The sequence below is a fragment of the Dermochelys coriacea genome, chromosome 8, assembly GCF_009764565.3.
Source record: "Dermochelys coriacea isolate rDerCor1 chromosome 8, rDerCor1.pri.v4, whole genome shotgun sequence".
NCBI classification, from domain to species: domain Eukaryota; kingdom Metazoa; phylum Chordata; order Testudines; family Dermochelyidae; genus Dermochelys; species Dermochelys coriacea.
In genome coordinates this window covers 17,810,329-17,828,713 of record NC_050075.1, presented here as the reverse complement: position 1 = coordinate 17,828,713, position 18,385 = coordinate 17,810,329, and positions in this window count along the sequence as shown.

The following is an 18,385-nucleotide window of genomic DNA, read 5'->3' as shown; positions in this document are numbered from 1 at the left end:
TCTCTCTTTCCCTAGATGGCATATATAGAGAGACTCATCCAGTGGTTTAAAGTGCCTGTCACTGGATCAATTTGATAAAAAGGTTGATTATTTATTATACCTAGTGCTTAGCATGGCTTGTATGAAAATGCTGTTTTGTCTTGGTTTTAAACCTCCCTTATTTTGTCAGTGATTAAGCAATGGTGGAAAGTTTAAAAACCCCCAATTCAAGCAGAGAAGGTCAATGTGTCCCACTTGAGAAAACAAACATTATGATCTCTGTGGTCTTCCCACAGAGTAATTAGCATTAGGGTAACCTTAATGAAACTGGGAAACCTGACTTTCAATAAGAAGGTTGTTGACATGCTCAAGAGGAGTTGAATGTAACAGAAATCAATGGGAACTACTACCCCATTAACTTCTCTGTTAATCAAGCTTTAAAGGCTGATTCCAATTTATATCAATATTGTGGATCTGTTCTTTTTCACTCTATTCACATGAGGTTTTGTACAGTAACTGATTCACTCCATCTCTTGAAAACCTGGTGCATTCTATTTTATTTTTCTCTGCAAAATGATATATGCAAAGGATCAGACAATATTAGTTATTTAGAGGATATTTGACCTTGGACTTCATTTGCTGTACCTCTCAGTCTCTCTCTGAATAATGAACTGATTTCCACTTAAGTTGAGGGGGATGTGTGGGCCCAGTTACTGACCTGAATGCTGTTCATGTTAGAGTAAAGAGGTCAGTTATAATGTTTAGCAGACACTTTGAAATTATTAATGAATATTATTGGGCCACATCCTCAGCTCGGCACAATTTAACCTTAACACAGGCAAGGAGAGCAGGGGGAAAGTGACACTTAAAACTACCTTTCTGTTCATTCAACCTTGGGCCAGAATGGCCTCTGGCTTAATTTACAGAAGCCTAAGGGCTGTTGTAAGTTACAGTGGTGGCAACAATCCCATAGGGACAGCTGCAATGACTGAGGAACTGGTGAAATACTGTGAACTCCATCCTGGCCTTCTGCTCATGGTATGCCCCCTCCTTGTCCCTAACTACCCTTATTATGTCCCTACATGGATGGTATGGACAGGTGCTATAGAGATCTATGCCACCCATGGAGTGTTCTGTGTTGGAAGTAGAGCTATTTAGGATATACATTTTTTTCCCTCTCCTCTCCATAGTGAGAAATTAAGACAAGTTTCTTTTGTTTTTTGTCAGTTTTCCTGTGAAATTTTTCTGGTTGTCCTCAAAAGACTGAAAATGCAGAAATGGGGGAGGCTGACTTTCAGGTGCCCAACTCACTGCTGAATACTGAAACATTTTCAGGATTCTTATGTAAAGTTGGTGGGAGGTGTGAAAATTCCACAGAAACTTCAATTTAATTGAAAAGCCATTTTCTGTTGAGGGGAAAGAATGATGCTATTGAAAATTTCAGCCAGCTCTTGTCAGGAGGAATCCTTGACTGCCCCCTTTAGGTACACGTCTTTCTTTTCATCTGCAATCTTATTTTTTTCAGAGTAGTAGCCGTGTTAGTCTGTATTCGCAAAAAAGAAAAGGAGTACTTGTGGCACCTTAGAGACTAACAAATTTATTTGAGCATAAGCTTTCGTAGCTCACGAAAGCTTATGCTCAAATTTGTTAGTCTCTAAGGTGCCACAAGTACTCCTTTTCTTTAATCTTATTTTTGTTTCAATGAATTAATTAATTTTTGTTGTAATGAATGAATACTGTAACTTAATCAAGGTAATTGAGAGTATTTCATTGGAAAAGGTTAGAATAGATTTACTCAAGTGTGGAGTGTTGTCTGCTTTGGTATTAAACTGGTTAGCTTATACTGGGTATTTATTAATTGGTCAGACTGGAAGATTTAGTGTGAATTAATACAGAGCACATTTCTACCTTTTTCACAGAAAGTGTTTGACAAACATAATTTGTCTTGGATTCAGAACTTACATATATGGTGTGCAAATAACTGTTTAAACAATGAAGTTCAAACATTTTGATGCAGATGAGTGTACAAAAGATTAGAGGGATGGTAATTTTCCTGAAGTGGCAGGAGCAATAAGCAAAAGGACTTCAACACTCGAGTACCTTTGTTATCCAAGGCCACAGAATTTTATTTGGTAAAAATGTTCCTTTATTTATAAAATAAAACTGTGTACCCTTCTGGTGTGCTAAGAAAGTGCTTTTGTTTTATCTCCTTTCCTAGTGTGAGACGTTTCAGGAGGTCTGGCCTTATTTCAGGATGTGCTAGAGAACAGCTGATGTGCTGACAATCCCTAGGTTTGACTATTTGGGCAGATGTTTCCAGTGGTAGATCCTTGATAATGGAATTCTCCCATTTGTCCAACAGTGCTTGATTCTATTCAGATTCATTTCATGGTTCAGTGCCTATCTGTTCATGTTCTTTGCCTTCATATAGTTGGGTAGGAAAGGTGGGCTTTTTTATGTAACTGGCTGGGGATGGGTTTTATGTCTAGTCTCTTGTGACATGTTGACAATTACACATGTGAGGATTGTCGTTTGATACAATCAGTTGTTGTCAGTATGAGCTGAACAACTTAATTAACTGTGCTTTTATTGATGTAAGTGCATCCAGAGACTTGTTCTTTATAACCCTAAAACTGAAAGCACCACAAGTTCAGGACAGGGAGTAACAGTGTAGTTTATTTTTCCCCACGTTGCCCCAACAATGTGCTTCAGTACTGACATGGAAAGACCATATGATTTATTATATTGCAGAAGCTCCTAGAGGCTCCAAATGAGACTGAATCTCCACTGAGGCCTGTCACAGGTTGGCTGGCACTCTGGGGCAACTTGGGGCCAGTATTCCCCCTCATCTATCAATTTAGTGGTAATCTGTGACCCTAGCTGGGTGCTCAACTAGAATGCTGACCCTAGCTGTGGAGGACTACTTAAACATAGCTGAACTCTGTAAGAGGAAGAAGACCCAGGAACAAGGAGACCTCCCACTCTCTCGGAAGACAGGCTGGAAAAAAAAACCACAAACAGAATTAATTCCTATGGTGGACCTTAGAAAGGGGGAAAGACAGAGAGGTAGTCCTTTCTCTGCTAGAATGCTGACTGGCCAGGAGGAGGACCTAGGCAGAAGCCAATTGCTTGAGACCCAGAAGAAAGGCTATGCACAGACTGCAAGAAAGCTGCACAAAGAGCTTGGAGGCAAGTAGCAGCTAGGGAAATAGCAGTGCATGTGAATAAGCAGACTTAGCAACTTAATACAGGGTCCCCGGGCTGGAATCCAGAGCAAAAGGTGGGCCTGTGTTCCCTCTACCAGCCCTCAAGAAGGGGCATACAAGCCCAACATAAGGACTATTGAGCCCTAGGTGTGGCTGAAGATTGACCCAAAAGGACAGGTGGGAAATGGTTCAAGAGGGAGTGGAAGGATCTTTTGTTCTGGAATGGTTTTGGACTGCATTTAATTGTAGTTTTGTAATTGTGGAAGGGGGCTGAACTTTTATGTAACTTGTCTGGAGGGCAAGTTCACAGAAGATCCTGACAGTGACAGGCCAGTGAGGGGCCAAGAAAGCAGTTATTAGAGGGTGCCAAAATTAGGGCCCCTTGCAGTGCAGCACCATGATAACAAGGGGCACTAGGCAGTAAGAGCAACCACCTATATGGCCCCATTGTGCTAGGCACTTACACACCTGCATAGAAAGTCCCTGCCATGATGAGCTTTAGTCTATGGCTTAGAAGGCAGTTCAGTCTCCATGCCCATTCACCAGTTGGGCTCCATGTCAGAATGCCACCAAGAGTTAATTGATAGGAATTTTCTTCTGGGAAGTGAACTGAGAATTGATTTCTATAAAACATATCCGATAGTAATTGTGATGTTGCACCCCATAATTCTTTATGGAACTATGCTTATGAATGTATATATGACATAACTGTAATATGTTTTATGCTACATATGTCATGTAATATATCTCTGCAAAGGTTATGATCTACTGAATATATTCATCTCATTTGTATGCATGTATCATTTTTGTATTCGAAGTTATGAATATTTGCTGTGTACTTGTTTGATTTTAAGTAGCCTTAGTAAGGCATTTGTGCAGCTTCTTTAGAAAGGAATTTTGCAAGTTAAGTGCCCAATCAAGAAACGCTTAATGGACATTGGATCTTGGAAGGCTCCAATCCACATAAGAAGTCTACCTGAGGACATTCAAGGTAGCATGTGAGCAATGGCTTCTACCTGTAAGTTTTGAGTCATGCATGGACATGTGACTTGCCCATGTGACTCCAAAACTCCATCTTGTAGCTGGGATTCTACACAGGGGGTGGGAGGGGTGTCCACTCACAAGAGAGAGTCTATTTAAATCCCTGGGAGACCCCTCCATTTTGTCTTCAGCTGGCTCAAGATGTAGCCTCTCCATCCCCAAAGGGAAAGAAACTGGAACAAAGGACAGTAAGCACAGTGGTATGAATGATTGCTTGACCCAGACTAGAAGGAGACTAGTCTGTAAAAGAAGCTTATCAGAACATCTCTGAGGGTGAGATTTCATCTGTAATCATTTTCTCACTGTATTAGATTTAGACTTGCATGTTTTATTTTATTTTGCTTGGTAATTCACTTTGTTCTGTTATTATCTGGAACCACTTGAATCCTACTTTTTTTATTTAATAACATCACTTTTTACTTATTAATTAACCCAGAGTATGTATTAATACTTGGCGGGGGGGAGGGCAAACAGCTGTGCATATCTCTCCGTGTTATAGAGGGTGAACAATTTATGAGTTTACCCTGTATACGTTTTATACAGGGTAAAACAGATTTATTTGGGGTTTGGACCCCATTGGGAACTGGGCATCTGGGTGTTGGAGTCAGGAACACTTCTTAAGCTGTTTTCAGTTAAGCGTGAAGCTTTTAGGGGATGTACTTCAGACCTGGGTCTGTGTTTGTAGCAGGCAAGCATGTCTGGCTCAAACCAGGCAGGGAACTGAAGTCCTGAGCTGGCAGGAAAAACAGACTCCAAGGTAGTCAAAACACATCAGGTGGCAGTCCCAAAGAGGGTTTCTGTGATCCAGCCCATCACAGTAAGAATATTTGGTTCCTGGGAAGGTGGGAATGGTTCAATAGCCCTGTGCTGCTAATCCTTTTGAGTTCCCGTCTCCACCCATTTTTTTTAAGATGTCTTCCTCAATTCCTTTCAGAAACTAGATGGTCTGTGGCTTAAATTTTTGTAGCATTCAGATGCATAAATGCCCATTTCTAAACTGATGATTGCATATTGTTTTTCAACTCATGCTCAATTTTGTTCACATCAAATGTGGCTTATGTTATGATTATACTTCCATAAACAGCCCCAGGAAAATTAGCTGACTATTTAGCAAATGGACTTTTCTTTCTGTGTGTGTGACTTTAAAAATGGAGCCATAGATTTTTATCAAAAATTTTGTAGTTTAGTGACTGGATTTCAACCCCTTTTGGAACACTAAACTATTACAACACATTGGATGTGGGAACATGTAGTACAATTACAAATATATGAAATTAATAAATGGGTTTTCTCCTGGGTTTTGAGTTCATTAGTTATATTTCCTTGCTATTGGTTCAGGAATGGACTTGCTGAAATGCAGTGGGAAGGGGAAAGGCAGAGGGTGCCACAAAGCCCGTTGTTCAAAGACACCCTTACAAAGGCATTGGGGCTGAAGTATTTGGTAGCCACTGGAATGAGGCTAGCTCTTTGACCTAGCCCTTGTCACTGATCAAGAAATATATAGCCCAACTTCTAGTTGGGAATTGAAACTATTGAGAACATCCATTTCTTTCAGTGAGGAGTGGTCATTGGTTTCCACTCCAGAATAACCCCACCCCCCCACCCCAGCTGCACAGAAGTGACTCACTGGCTGGTAGCATCCCCGCTCTGTCTCCCCACTTATGTCTAGGTGTGGGGTTGCTGAGCCTTCCTCTTCTTTGCCACCTCCATCTGGGTATTCTGTGGCCTCGCCCTCCAGCCAGGTTACTTAAAAGTTCAGTCCCTTTCTGGAGTATTCCAAGTCGAGCTGTCACTGGTCACCGTCCAAGCTGGCTTCCCCCAGCTAGCCGCTTCTTCATCCTTTTACCCATTTCTCCTTGAGTGAGCAGCAAAGTCCTTCCAACTTGCCACAGGACACAACAAAAATCACTTCTCTCCAGAGTAGCAGACTCCAGTGCTCCTTCCTGGGCCTCTCAGTAGAGCTCAAAACTATGAAAAATAATAAAACTCAATGGAAGCATCTTCTGTCCATCCCTGCGCCTGAGCCTCTCATCCCAGTTCAGGAGATTCTTTCCCAGCCCTCTTCCTAGACTGGGCTTGTGCCTCAGATGGTCACTCCTTACTCTGCAGCTCTCCTTCTTGGAGCTGGGTTTTGAGTTAGTTAGCTGTAGATCCTTAGCCAGCTCCTCCCTCAGCTGACCCCTTTTCCCAGTTAGTCCTCAGGTGGAGAGCACTCAGAGTGGCCTTCTCCTGCTATTGTCTACTCTGCTAAGAAGTAGGCAGAAGCATTTATGCCAGTCCTCTTCTCCCAGTGGATTAGGTGAGAGGGGAGTCTTCCCTTGTCCTGTCTGCAAAATTTCTGGCCCCACGCCTTTAAAGATACAGTGATGAGATTTCTCTCAAATCTCTCAAAGCGCCACTTATTCCTGGAACTGCTTCCTATCACTAATCCCTTTGTCCTTGTAAATTGGACCTTTCAAAATCTTAAAACTACATGCCACAGGAGGATGGGCTGACCACTAATCACCACTATCTTTAAGGGCAGACAACTCTGTCAGAGGACTAAAATTGGAGGCTTTAAAGTGTGCTCACTGCATGAAAATGAATAGGAGCACTATAGTCCTGCTATGGTCTGATTATCGGTATGGGCAATAAAATATCCTTAGAAATAAAAGGTATCAGCTTTTACTTGTGTATAAACCCCACTGTAAGTTGAAGTTAGGGGAAGAAGATGATTCTTCAGTATGTCCTTATGAGGAATTATAAGGGTGGTAGGAGGAGAACCAGGAGTAGACAGTCATGGAAGCCAAGGGAGGACAATATTTCAAGAAGAGGGACATAGCAAATGGTGTCAAAGGCAGCTGACAAGTCAAGGAGGATGAGAATGGAGTGTTAGTTCTATCAAAGCTTTATGTAGGAAGAGGTCATTGGAGATGTTGGCGAGAATGACTTCAGTGGAGTACAAGAGTCAGAAGCTGTACTGGAGAGGGTCTAACTCCAGATAGTCACTGGAAAGAGTGTTTCATGAACTTAGAGATGGAAAGGAATTGGGGTGGTAGCTGGAGAGGGAAGTAGGGGGTCAAGAATGAGGTTTTTGAGAAGAGGGATACTGCAGCATGCTTGTATTGTGAGCTGAAGGAGTCATAGGAAAGTGAGCAGTTAAGGAGAGGTGCAAGGGAGAGGATGAGAGTGCAGCTGCATCTCTCTCCAGTCTGTTCAGAGATAGTTGAGTGATCTTGCTTCAGGAATATGAATGAGGTATCTGTTCCTCATGCCGTCCATAAGTGTAGTTCCCACTGATATTAATGGAAACACACCTTAAAGAGTAGATTCCTATGTGGCTTCTAGTGGAGGGGATACTCTATTCATTACAGGTGGTAGTTTCTTCATCAGTTTCTTTTTCATTCCCCTTCCCCCCCCCCAGACACACATTTTATTGGTGGTGTAAAAGTATTAAAATATATATTCTGACCAAAGTGCTTGGGTTCAGTGTGGAGTGTGGGTGAAGACATGGGTAAGATTTATCCAAACTGATTAGTTCAGCATCTTTAAGATCAACTCTATTTAGAATATCACTCTTCCATTCAGCAATTTTTCACTCTGTTTAGTGGCCTTTACCACCACAATGGGCAGCATCACAACCCAGCTTGTGCAACTGTGCAAGGGAGTACAGTGGCATAAAGCAGCATAGGAAGGAAACTCCTTGGAGCCACTACATCCCCCAGTGAATGGGAAGGGTAGAAAGGGATGGAAAATGACTGCAGTGGGGAAATGTATCCTGAGCCATTTATAGATCAGGTGAAGATTCACCTCCTCTCCCAGCAGCAGAGTGGGTGGGCGAGGAAGGAATTAGGAGGCAGCATGGTGAAGTTCATAATCTCAATCCCAGGCTGCTCCAGGGATGGTGCAACCACACACTACACCCATTCTTCAGGACAGATTGTATAGTCATGATCTATACTTCTGGTTCATAGTAACCTTTATACTGTGGTAGTTCCTAAAGGCTACAGCCAATGTTAAGCCCCATTGTGTCAGGTGCTGTCATAAACTTATTATTAATGCCATTTCCTGCATAAAGAGTTTACAGTCTAGTCCCATATTATGTCTGATTATCAAGATCCTAGACACACCAAGTACATTACACAGAGAATTTTGTTCAAATTTACTTCTTGCTAGATGTTGTCTTTATTATTAACTTAAATAGCAGCAAAACACAAACCACAGCCTAAACTTTCTCCTTAACATGGCTGTTCTTTCCTGAAGAACTCCTCTTTTCCTGCCCTCTAGCTCCTTTTGGTGGAACATAATAGGACTGCATTTGGTCTGGAAGCCCAGGCAGAGTCTGTGAAATAACTGCTTTTCCATGTAGGTTACTAGCATCTGACATCAAACTGAATCAGCAAAAGAGCTCTGCAAATCTAAGAAGGGGTTCTAGAGCCTGACATACTGTTACACTATCCTTCTTTAGTGTCCACAGTCAGAGCTTTAGAAGATTTCACTAGCAACATGTTGTAATTGCAACTGTTTCATAGTGACAGTGTTTTTTTTTTTTTTTTTTTAATTCTGTTCCTCCCAGCTGTGAGCACAGAAACAGTCAAATCTAGAACAGGTTTTAGCAGCACATTTTGCCTCAGTTGTCATATGAAATAAGTCTGATTATGGCAAAATCTTTCAAACCCTCTAAACAGAATTGAAATGTGTTATCAATGCTCATTTTCAGCTCTCAAAGTACTAATCCACCAATGGCCAGAATCATCTCTTATGGGGATGAGAGCAGTTTACATCACCAAGTGCTGCAGAGGATTCAAGACACTGGGATTTTTTTTTTCTTCATTAGGATGCTTGAATTCATTATCACCTGATGTGAAAGGCAACAAATAGCCAATCTTTTGCAAATCGGTTGTAGTTCAATGCAAATCAGAATTTCAATGTGCAGCAGAAAATGAATAGAGATGACCAAATTAAGGCAAGCAGCGCACAGGGGTAAATCAGTTCACAAGTATCTGCTGTTGCCTTGATCCTGGTAGACTGGATTCCTTCAAGGGTTTATCATTCTGCATGTAATCTTAACTCCTGCCACTCCCAGGCTATGGATGCAGTGTAGCAGCTGGATTGGATTAGTGTAGTGGCTGCTCATGCTGTGGCCATCAAGACAACCTCTTCATTTCTTTGTAAATAGAAGCTTCATTTTGGTGTGCTGAATTGTGCTCTGGGATAAGTTATTTAAATGGTTATGATCCATCTTCAGCCAAGCAGTAAAGATATAATACTATGTGCTTTTCTTTGACTATGAATAGTATTGATACACTACTGTGTACAGGTAGGCACCATTTCTCTACATGAGGAGGAGACTCAAAAAACCGGAGCTTGGAGGAATCCATTTGCGTGTCTCAGTTTAAAATGCATTAAGCGTCGGCATTACTGGTTCAGATCTATATATAAGAACTGATCTCGCCTTCCATCAACTCATATTGAATCTCAGTAGAATATTTTGTGGCTTTGACAATATTCAGAAACTCAAAAGCAATTTTTTTCCCTCGATGTTTTCATCTTCTAGCTGTGTCTGGAGAGCAAAGGAGAGGAAACAAAACAAAGTATGGACTCATGGTATTTTGAGCCTGGCTAGAAGAGGTTATGCTGAAAATTATAAAACCACATCCTCCGAGCGGGGCAAACAGATTTCTACAAGTAGTGGGCAATTCTGCGGGGAGGGAGGGAGGATCCATTTTTTGTGTGTGAACTCATGGCAATTCCTATGTAACGTACAATCTAGGTATGATAGCTGTTCAAGACATTAACATTTTAGGACAGGGACGTGACACAAGTCTATCTTTCAGCTGAACACTATAGGAGGAGAAAACAGATAGCAGGAACTAAATCCTGCACTGGGAATATGACTTAACCAGATAGAGGTGCTGACCTCAGCATTGCTAAATTTGATCTGTTTGCCTAATAGAAGGCATTGTCATAAGTTCAGTATGACTAAATGAACATCTTGAGTCCCCAGTAAGAAAGCCAAGAAACCCGACTTTGTTACAGTCTTTCAGATACAGCCTATGCAAAATCCTCCCCTCTCATTCAGTTTTTTTTTTATTATGCTTTCCTAGGCATCAATAACGTCATTCTGTGATATAGATCTAAAAGACAATCCCTCCTTTTATATTTTTTTGTATTAGCTAACTGGTATATTCCCTATACTTGAGGTTTTCAGGATGTCTTGGAATCCAGAAATGAGTATTTAATAAGTATGAGTAGAAAATCAATTAACAAGACTTTACTCATGTGGAAAATTCTGAGTAGCCTAAAGAGATTTATTCTCCTGAGAGGGCATCCACTACCCTTCCCTGAATTCCTCGGGATTTTTTGCTATGATCCTCTGAGAAAGTAGTAAAAAGTAAACCACCTTTAAGAAGGGGAGCTAGCTACTGACTTAGCACTATGAAGGACAGCTTACAGAATGAGAACAATATCTCAGTAAAATCATTAAACCAAATGATTGTTTCCAGAGGTTTCCCTTTGCACCAATGGCACAATGTGCTTTGGACAGGAAAAAAAAAACTGTTGTGCCCAACACTTTGAAACTTGGCCTGATTTTCAGAGATGCTGAGTACCCACCACTCTCACTGATGTTGATGGGGAGCTTCTGGATGCAGCACTTCTGAAAAGTGTCACCACTTATTTAGAGGCGTACGTAGGATTTCAGGAGCAGAATTTTTAAAATGCTCTTAAGTCTGTTTTTAGACACTTTGGAAACCCCGCCCCATGAGCCTAATTTTAGTTCTCGGAGGAGATTTGTGAAGGCAGGAAGGGCAGTTGGGTACAGTAACATAGTGTACTCACCACCTGTACAGCTCCCTGGAGTGATGCTGCAAGCAGTTCAGTCTCCTGGAAGCCATCTCTCACAGTCTCTTGCTTGTCTCAGCCCTCTGGCCAACTCGTATAAAGTTCAGTCCCCTTCCAAGGTAAGAATAAGGTTCAACTGCAAGCTCACAAAACATCTCAATGCAAGAGAGCCTTTGGCTCCCACTCTTGGGCTAGTCCTCCATTCATCTTGTGGGGGTCAGCAGTCAGCATGCTCACACTCCCCCACTCCAAGTTCAATATTCCTTCAGTTGGGCTTGCATGCCCATTCCTCAGGGATTGGTAGGGGAACCCAAGTCCATCCTATATCTTGGGTTCTGGCCCAGGGACCTTCCATTAAATAATTCTGCTTCTTCAGATGTGGTGCTGTTTCTTTGGGCTGCTTTTTACCCCTAAGCCCCCTTGTGCTGTTCCCTCACAGCTCATGCTTAACTTGGCCTCCCTTTGGTTCCCAGGTCTCTGACTTCTCCCTAGATCCTCCCAGCTTCTCCTTTCTCTCTTGAACTAAGCCCTCTTCTACTCCTCTTGGGTTCCACTGAAGTACTTTTATTGACTCTATCTCAAGGCCTCCCCTACAGGACCCTAATCTGCTCCCTGTGAATCCTCCTACCTAGCCCTTAAAGAGATAAGAAGCTATCTCTGGGCTCCCCCTAGAGCCTGACTTGGTCTCTGTTGATTTCTCTCTCCAGGAGAATCCTATCTGCTCTTCAGTCTGTCCCCTTCAGGATCCTTATAATGTCTAGTTGTCTAATGATCCTTACCTAACTCTGCTCCTTCTGGCTAGAAAGAAATCAGTTCATCCATCACAGGTGCACTAACTGGCTCTTCTGGCCATGTCTAACATGTGATGGGAGTAAACCCCATCATAGGTGCCCAACCCCATTGGTGTCTTTGAAAATCTCCTCCTATTTTGGAAATCTTTGCCTAAGGTGCCTAACGTTTGATAATTTTGGTCCATGTGTGGAATTTTCAAAAGCACTCAAATGGCCTAAATTTGTCCTCATCGCCATCCATGCTAAACTGTTCTGGGCCTTCAAAAGTAGCAGAGTTAAGGAAAAGATGATTGTTTCAAAACTCTGCCTTACATGTTTCATAGACTATTCTACTTGATTGTTAATGGAGCATCAGAAAGTTTAAAACTGTTTTCCATTGGCAGATTGAAGTCTTCCTAGGGCCCCTGCAGGGCCGTTGAAAAGATATTGCTATGTGTATTTCTCTTGCCTCAAAACATCTTGACCTAAAGCTAATTCCCAGTCTCTAAACAGTCCTGACTGAAAAGTCACAAAAGAAAACATTTAGTGCATAAAATTGGAGAGAGAGAATTGGACAGTGACCAATGCACTTAGCTAGCCTAATGGGAAGGATGAATAATGTCCAAGTTTTTGGAGTACTGAATTATAATGTGCTTTTTAAAAAGTCTTCTCATTTAAAGTGCTATTATGTTCTGCTCTAAGCACTTCTGACAAAGTCAGGATAACCAAGCTTGCCTTGGAAGTGTACATTAGCTCACGTGATGCTTTAACTATATATTGAAAGACACTAGAATGCAGCGTTCTCTAGATATTCCAGTCAACAAGAGTCCAGGTGGTATGGTGCCTGGCCAGAAGAAGGATAGGATATCTTCAGGGAGCCCTCAAATGAGATTTCTGAATGAGAGAAGTAAATACGCAAGACGCACTCTCAACCTTATCAGAGATGTGTATGTCATCTTATTACTAGAGGCGAAGTTGCATTTAATTGAGGAAATGTGGTTAGGAAAGAGGAGACATTTTTCTTTTAATGTGAGGCAAGACACCACTTTTGCCTCGCTGGGCTCAGCATTGCCCGTTCTGGCCGGGGAGAGGGGTGGGGAGAAGCTTGAAGTAAATCAGTTTCATTCCAGAGGTTTTTTTTTTATATTTACAAAGTGGACCTCAGGGTCGACCCAAGGAGTATTCTTCAGCCAAACTGAAGAAACAAATTCACACACAAACATCCTTTCCCTATCCTTTTTCTGGGATATTGCCTTGTTATGCATGCCCTGGGATGCCAGTCCTTTCCCCAAAAAGCAGTTAACTTGATTGCTTCCCTATCCTGAGAACTGCAGCCTTTCCACCCTTCTCTCCCTTTTGACATTAGTCCTGCTGCAGTGTCTCTCCTCATTCTCTCTCACCAGAAGAGGAGTTTTCAAAGGTCACAGACAGCCCTTAATTGAACTCAGGTATCCTTAGTTGACCTAAGGTAACCTCATTTCAGCTCATGCAGTGGGGAAGGGCCTTTACCATTCTAGGGTTGACATACCTGCCTTCTATCCATAGGAGTAGATGTGTAGAAGGGCCAGGGTCTTCTACGCCAGCCTTTTTTCCCTGGATCCGACTGATGCTGATGACTGCGAAGTGCTCTGGGACAGACTCCTGACAGTCAGCATGGGCAACTGAGACCATCTGGAGCCACCGCTGCTCAGCTGCGTTTCTCAGAAGCCCTCCATCTCATGTCCTCTAATAAATCACTCTCTTAAAGCAGTCCAGCATGATTTGTCCTTTTGCTTTGACATGATCTAGCTAGCAGAGAGAAGCAATGTTATTATGCTCACCTTGAAGAACAAAGGGGATCTGATCCCGATGGAAGCAACTATATGTTGCAAAGGTGACACTTACTTGATACTTGCACAGTGGGAGGAGAATAATAATACTTAGTACTTCTCACGAGCGCTAGACGTATCTGCAAATTTCCACATGCTGTTCAGAGAAATACCATCATACCCATTTTTAAAGGTGGGAAAACTGACAGCAGGAGGGGGTAAGCTGTGTGACTTGTTAAACTCATTGGCAGAACAGGAAGAGAACTTATGTCTTCTGAGACTCACTCCCATACCTGATCTGCTTGTGATGAATTTGTTGAATGGTAATCTAGCAGCAGAGGGTGGTAAATCTGCTGCTGGTAATACTGGGGCTGCTCTTCCCACCCTTCCTTTGGCTGAGGAGGGTGATGGGTTCCAGGAAGAGAATATTCTGAAGAAATTGGTGGAAGTGGATCACAGAGGCAGGATATTTGGGGCCGTAGGACGAGTGCGTCACTGAAAGCAGTTGTGAAGTGGCACAGAGGCTCACGAGGTGGTAGATCCAGTCTCAACCATGCTTTAACATTGATGGGACAGGCAGTGTGAAACTTTTTTGCAACAAAAATGGAAACTGTCATTGTCTGCTGTATGAAAGTTGTAATGAGGAACACGTCCTTCACACTTTTACTTGGCCCATTCATTTGGAGGTCTCCTGTGTCACAGAACTGTGTGGTATCCTGCAATGGGGTTCAGGCCAGAGGGACAGAGTTCCATTGTTCATGCAATTCCCAGCAGCCCATTTGTGCTACTCATAATCCTCATCAAAAGCTTTGTTTTTTTCTCTCATTCATTCATTGCAGCTGATAGGCCAGACTCTCAAATGACTGCTCAGAATCAGGCCACAAATGGTCAGCTGGGAATTCTCTGGGGCTAGAAGAAACCTGCTGCCATAAAGCGGACACTGCTTGGTCCTTAGGTTGGCTAGTCACTCCATTACCAACCACAAGTGGAATGTGGTAAGATGTTAGAGAGTTAAAGTGAAATTCCATTCACTTTTCCTTTTTCTCTCACAAATCTTAGTCATAGGAAAGGTAAAACAGGACTCAGATAAATGATTCAGTTTATAAACCCATCTAAATATTTCAGCATAGCTGAAAGTTCTTGCAACCATTTTTTCCAACCTCTCTAGTCCTCTCTTGACCATAATATAACATCCTTTGCTATACAATATCCCATGACGGTTCCACAATTGGAAGGTGAAGTCCAGCTTCACCTTCCTTTTCAAGTTATACTTGACTCTGGCCTCTTACAAATGCACTCTTATAAATTCAGCTCTTCAGACTGAGCTAAAACATGTCAAAATAAAAATAGCTCATATTTTGCAGACTGGCATTCTCTGGTTCAATAATAGAAAACTTCTGTGATTATCAACAGGCAGGCTATCTTGAAGTGTGGGACTAGAAGGACTAGAAATTCACTCTAATTTTTTCCAACCACGTGCAGAATGAATTTTGTTAAGGGCACCAATATCGAGTTGATGTGTGCCACCAGTAGAAACAAAAAACCTAGATAATATATAATCTCCCCTGACTGTTAGGAAGCTTTTGCTAATGTCCAACCTAAACCACCCTTGCTACAATTTAAGCCCATTGCTGCTTATCCTATCCTCAGAGGTTAAGGAGAACCATTTTTTTTCACCCTCCTGATTGTAATAACTTTAGTATACTTGAAAACTGTTATGTCCCCCTCAATCGTCAATTCTGCAGGCTAAACAAAGCCAGTGTTTTCAGTCTTTCCTCATGTTTTCTATACCTCTAATAATTTTTGTTGCTCTGGACTTTCTCCAATTTGTTCACATCTTTCCTGAAATGTGGCACCCAGAACTGGACACGCTGCTCCAGTTGAGCCTTATCAGAGTGGAATAGAGCAGAAGAATTACTGCTCATGTCTTGCTTACAACACTCCTGCTGATAAATCCCAGAACAATGAATGCTTTTTTTGCAACTATGTTACACTATTGACTCCTATTTAGCTTGTGATCCACTATGACCCCCAGATCCCTTTCCACAGTATTCCTTTCCCATTCTGTATGTCTGCAATTGATTGTTGCTTCGTAAGTGGAGTACTAATCTTTATTGAATTTCATTCTATTTACTTCAGACCATTTTCCAGTTTGTCAACATCATTTTAAAATTTTAATCTTATCTTCCAAAGCACTTGCAACCTTTCCCAGCTTGATATCATCCGCAGACTTTATAAATGTACTCTCTCTATGCCATTATCTAAATAATTTATGAAGATACTGAACAGAACTGGACCCAGGACCTATCCCTGTGGGACCCCACTTGATATGCCCTTCCAGCTTGACTGTGTACCACTGATTACTACTCTCTGGGAACAGTTTTCCAACCAGTTACTCACCCACTTTTATAATAGCTCCATCTAGGCTATATTTTCCTAGTTTGTTCATGAGGTGATCATATGGGATAGTATCAAAAGCCTTACTAAAATCAAGATATGCCACATCTACCACCCCCCCATCCATGTGGCTTGTTATCTTGTCAAAGAAAGCTGTTAGGTTGATTTGACATGATTTCAATCCATGTTGACTGTTACTAATTATCTTCCAGGTGTTTGCAAATTGATTATTTGGTCCATCTTTCTGAGTACTGAAATTAAGCTGACTGGTCTGTAATTCCCCAGGTTGTCCTTATTCCCCTTTTTATAGATGGACACTATATTTGTACTCTTCTAGTCCTCTGTAATCTCTCCCATCTTCCATGAGTTTTCAAAGATAATTGCTACTGGCTCAGATATTTCCTCAATCAGCAACTTGAGTGTTCTAGGATGTATTTAATTAGGTCCTACCTAATGACATCCAACTTGTCTAAGTAACTTGTTCTTTCCCTGTTTTAGCCTCAGATCCTACCTCATTTTTAGTAGCGTATACCGTTAGAAGTCAGATTGCAACTAACCTTTTTGGTGAAAACTGAACCAAAAAAGGCATTTAGCACTTCTGCCATTTCCACATTTTCTGTTCTCATCTTTTCCCCCCTTATTAAATTATGGGCCTATCCTGTCCTTGATAGTCTTTTTGCTTCTAATATATTTGTAAAATGTTTTCTTGTTGCCTTTTATTTCTCTAGCTAGTTTAATCTCATTTTGTGCTTTGGGGAATGAGAGCGAAAGTATTTATGTCAAGATAAAAGAGGTTAACAATGTAGCAAGTTACCACCTATTCATATCATCACACTGAAATCGCTAAGTTAAAATCTATGAACCTGGATACTTTTATTGCCTTTGCCATTCCCTGTTTGTGTGTGAGTGCTGGGGAGGAAAAACCTGCTTTCACTGTTGAGAAATTGGGTATCTGAAGCCCATCTTGTTTGTCAAGAAACTCCGCACCTATTAAATTTAAGTGTAACTGAGTCCAATTTACAGTGAAGAGTTAAAAATCAAAGAATTCAAATAAACTCTTGTTACACTTCAGACATTTTTAAAATTTTACTAGTATCTTAGACTATTAGCAGATATTTAGAGAAAGATGTTAACGAGCATATCACAGTGACAGATGATTCTGTAGTGTATACAGTTGCAATTATCCAACAGATTTAAATTCAAACAAACTAGTTTCCCTGTTGAATTGAGTTGATATCACAGGTAGTTGGATTGTTCAAATCTGGGTCTTTGGTTTCATCCCATCTCTACTTCTTCTACTTAAATGGTGAAGAACTGATTGCATTTTTGAAAGAAGTATGGTTAATCCAGGGCTCTTATTCTATATTATTTATAAACCTTGAGATGTGCAAATAATGGACCACCTCTAATATCTAAAATGTTCTACAGTGCTAAGACTCATGACTAATATCCAGATGTCAAATACTGTAGTTAAGCAGATCTTAGCATAATGATAATATTTGATATTGCAACAAATGGTAAAGCAGCAATTCCAATAGAGCTTGAGCATCTAAGATTGGTACTTGAAAAATGACTGAAGATTTGCATTGGTCTACAATCAATTTTATGAAATAGTGATCACTGCTGTGGGGTAGCTTTACACCAGTAACCGTATAAGTTGACTCCCCTATTTTGAAGGAGGGCAAAAGGAACTCTTGATCTGCCTCAGTAGCCAACCTGCTGTCCTTGCTAGTGTATGACATCCAGGAACATTTGTATTTTATTTGATCTTACACTCAGCTGAAAATGGAAAGTTGCCATAGGAAAAAATCAACAGCACAAATTTTGACTAATATGAAATAACTAATTAAACCTGGAGAAAGCACTAAGGCTTAGAGATAAGCGAAACACAAATCTTTTGGTTTGTTCTTGTTAAAAGAAGGATGACTACAGTTTAAATTTCTTCTTATTAGTATGCTACAACGACTATAATGAGATTTTTCTCCCTTCATTTTGTTTGCAAAGGTTAAAAGGGGCGACCTTTCAAGTTAGTTAATGAGTGTGCCAAATACCTAAATATCAATCAAATGTTTCCTTTAATAAAACATTAGTTTTAATTTATCTTGCCTTATGCAAAGAGAAATTATCAATCCACTCAGTAGTTGGTACTGGAGGTAATTAGGACATTTCTAAGACTGTACTGTTTCACCAGTTTCACTAGAACACAGAGCTGGATATATAATTGCAACCCTACAACAATTAGGCTGACTTATATTGTGATTTCTCTTTCCCTCCCCCCTTCTTCCCCCCACATGTGCATGTGTGTACACACCTCTTATTTCAAAAGAAAAAATCACAAACCTGTGATTGGGTGAGAGGAAGT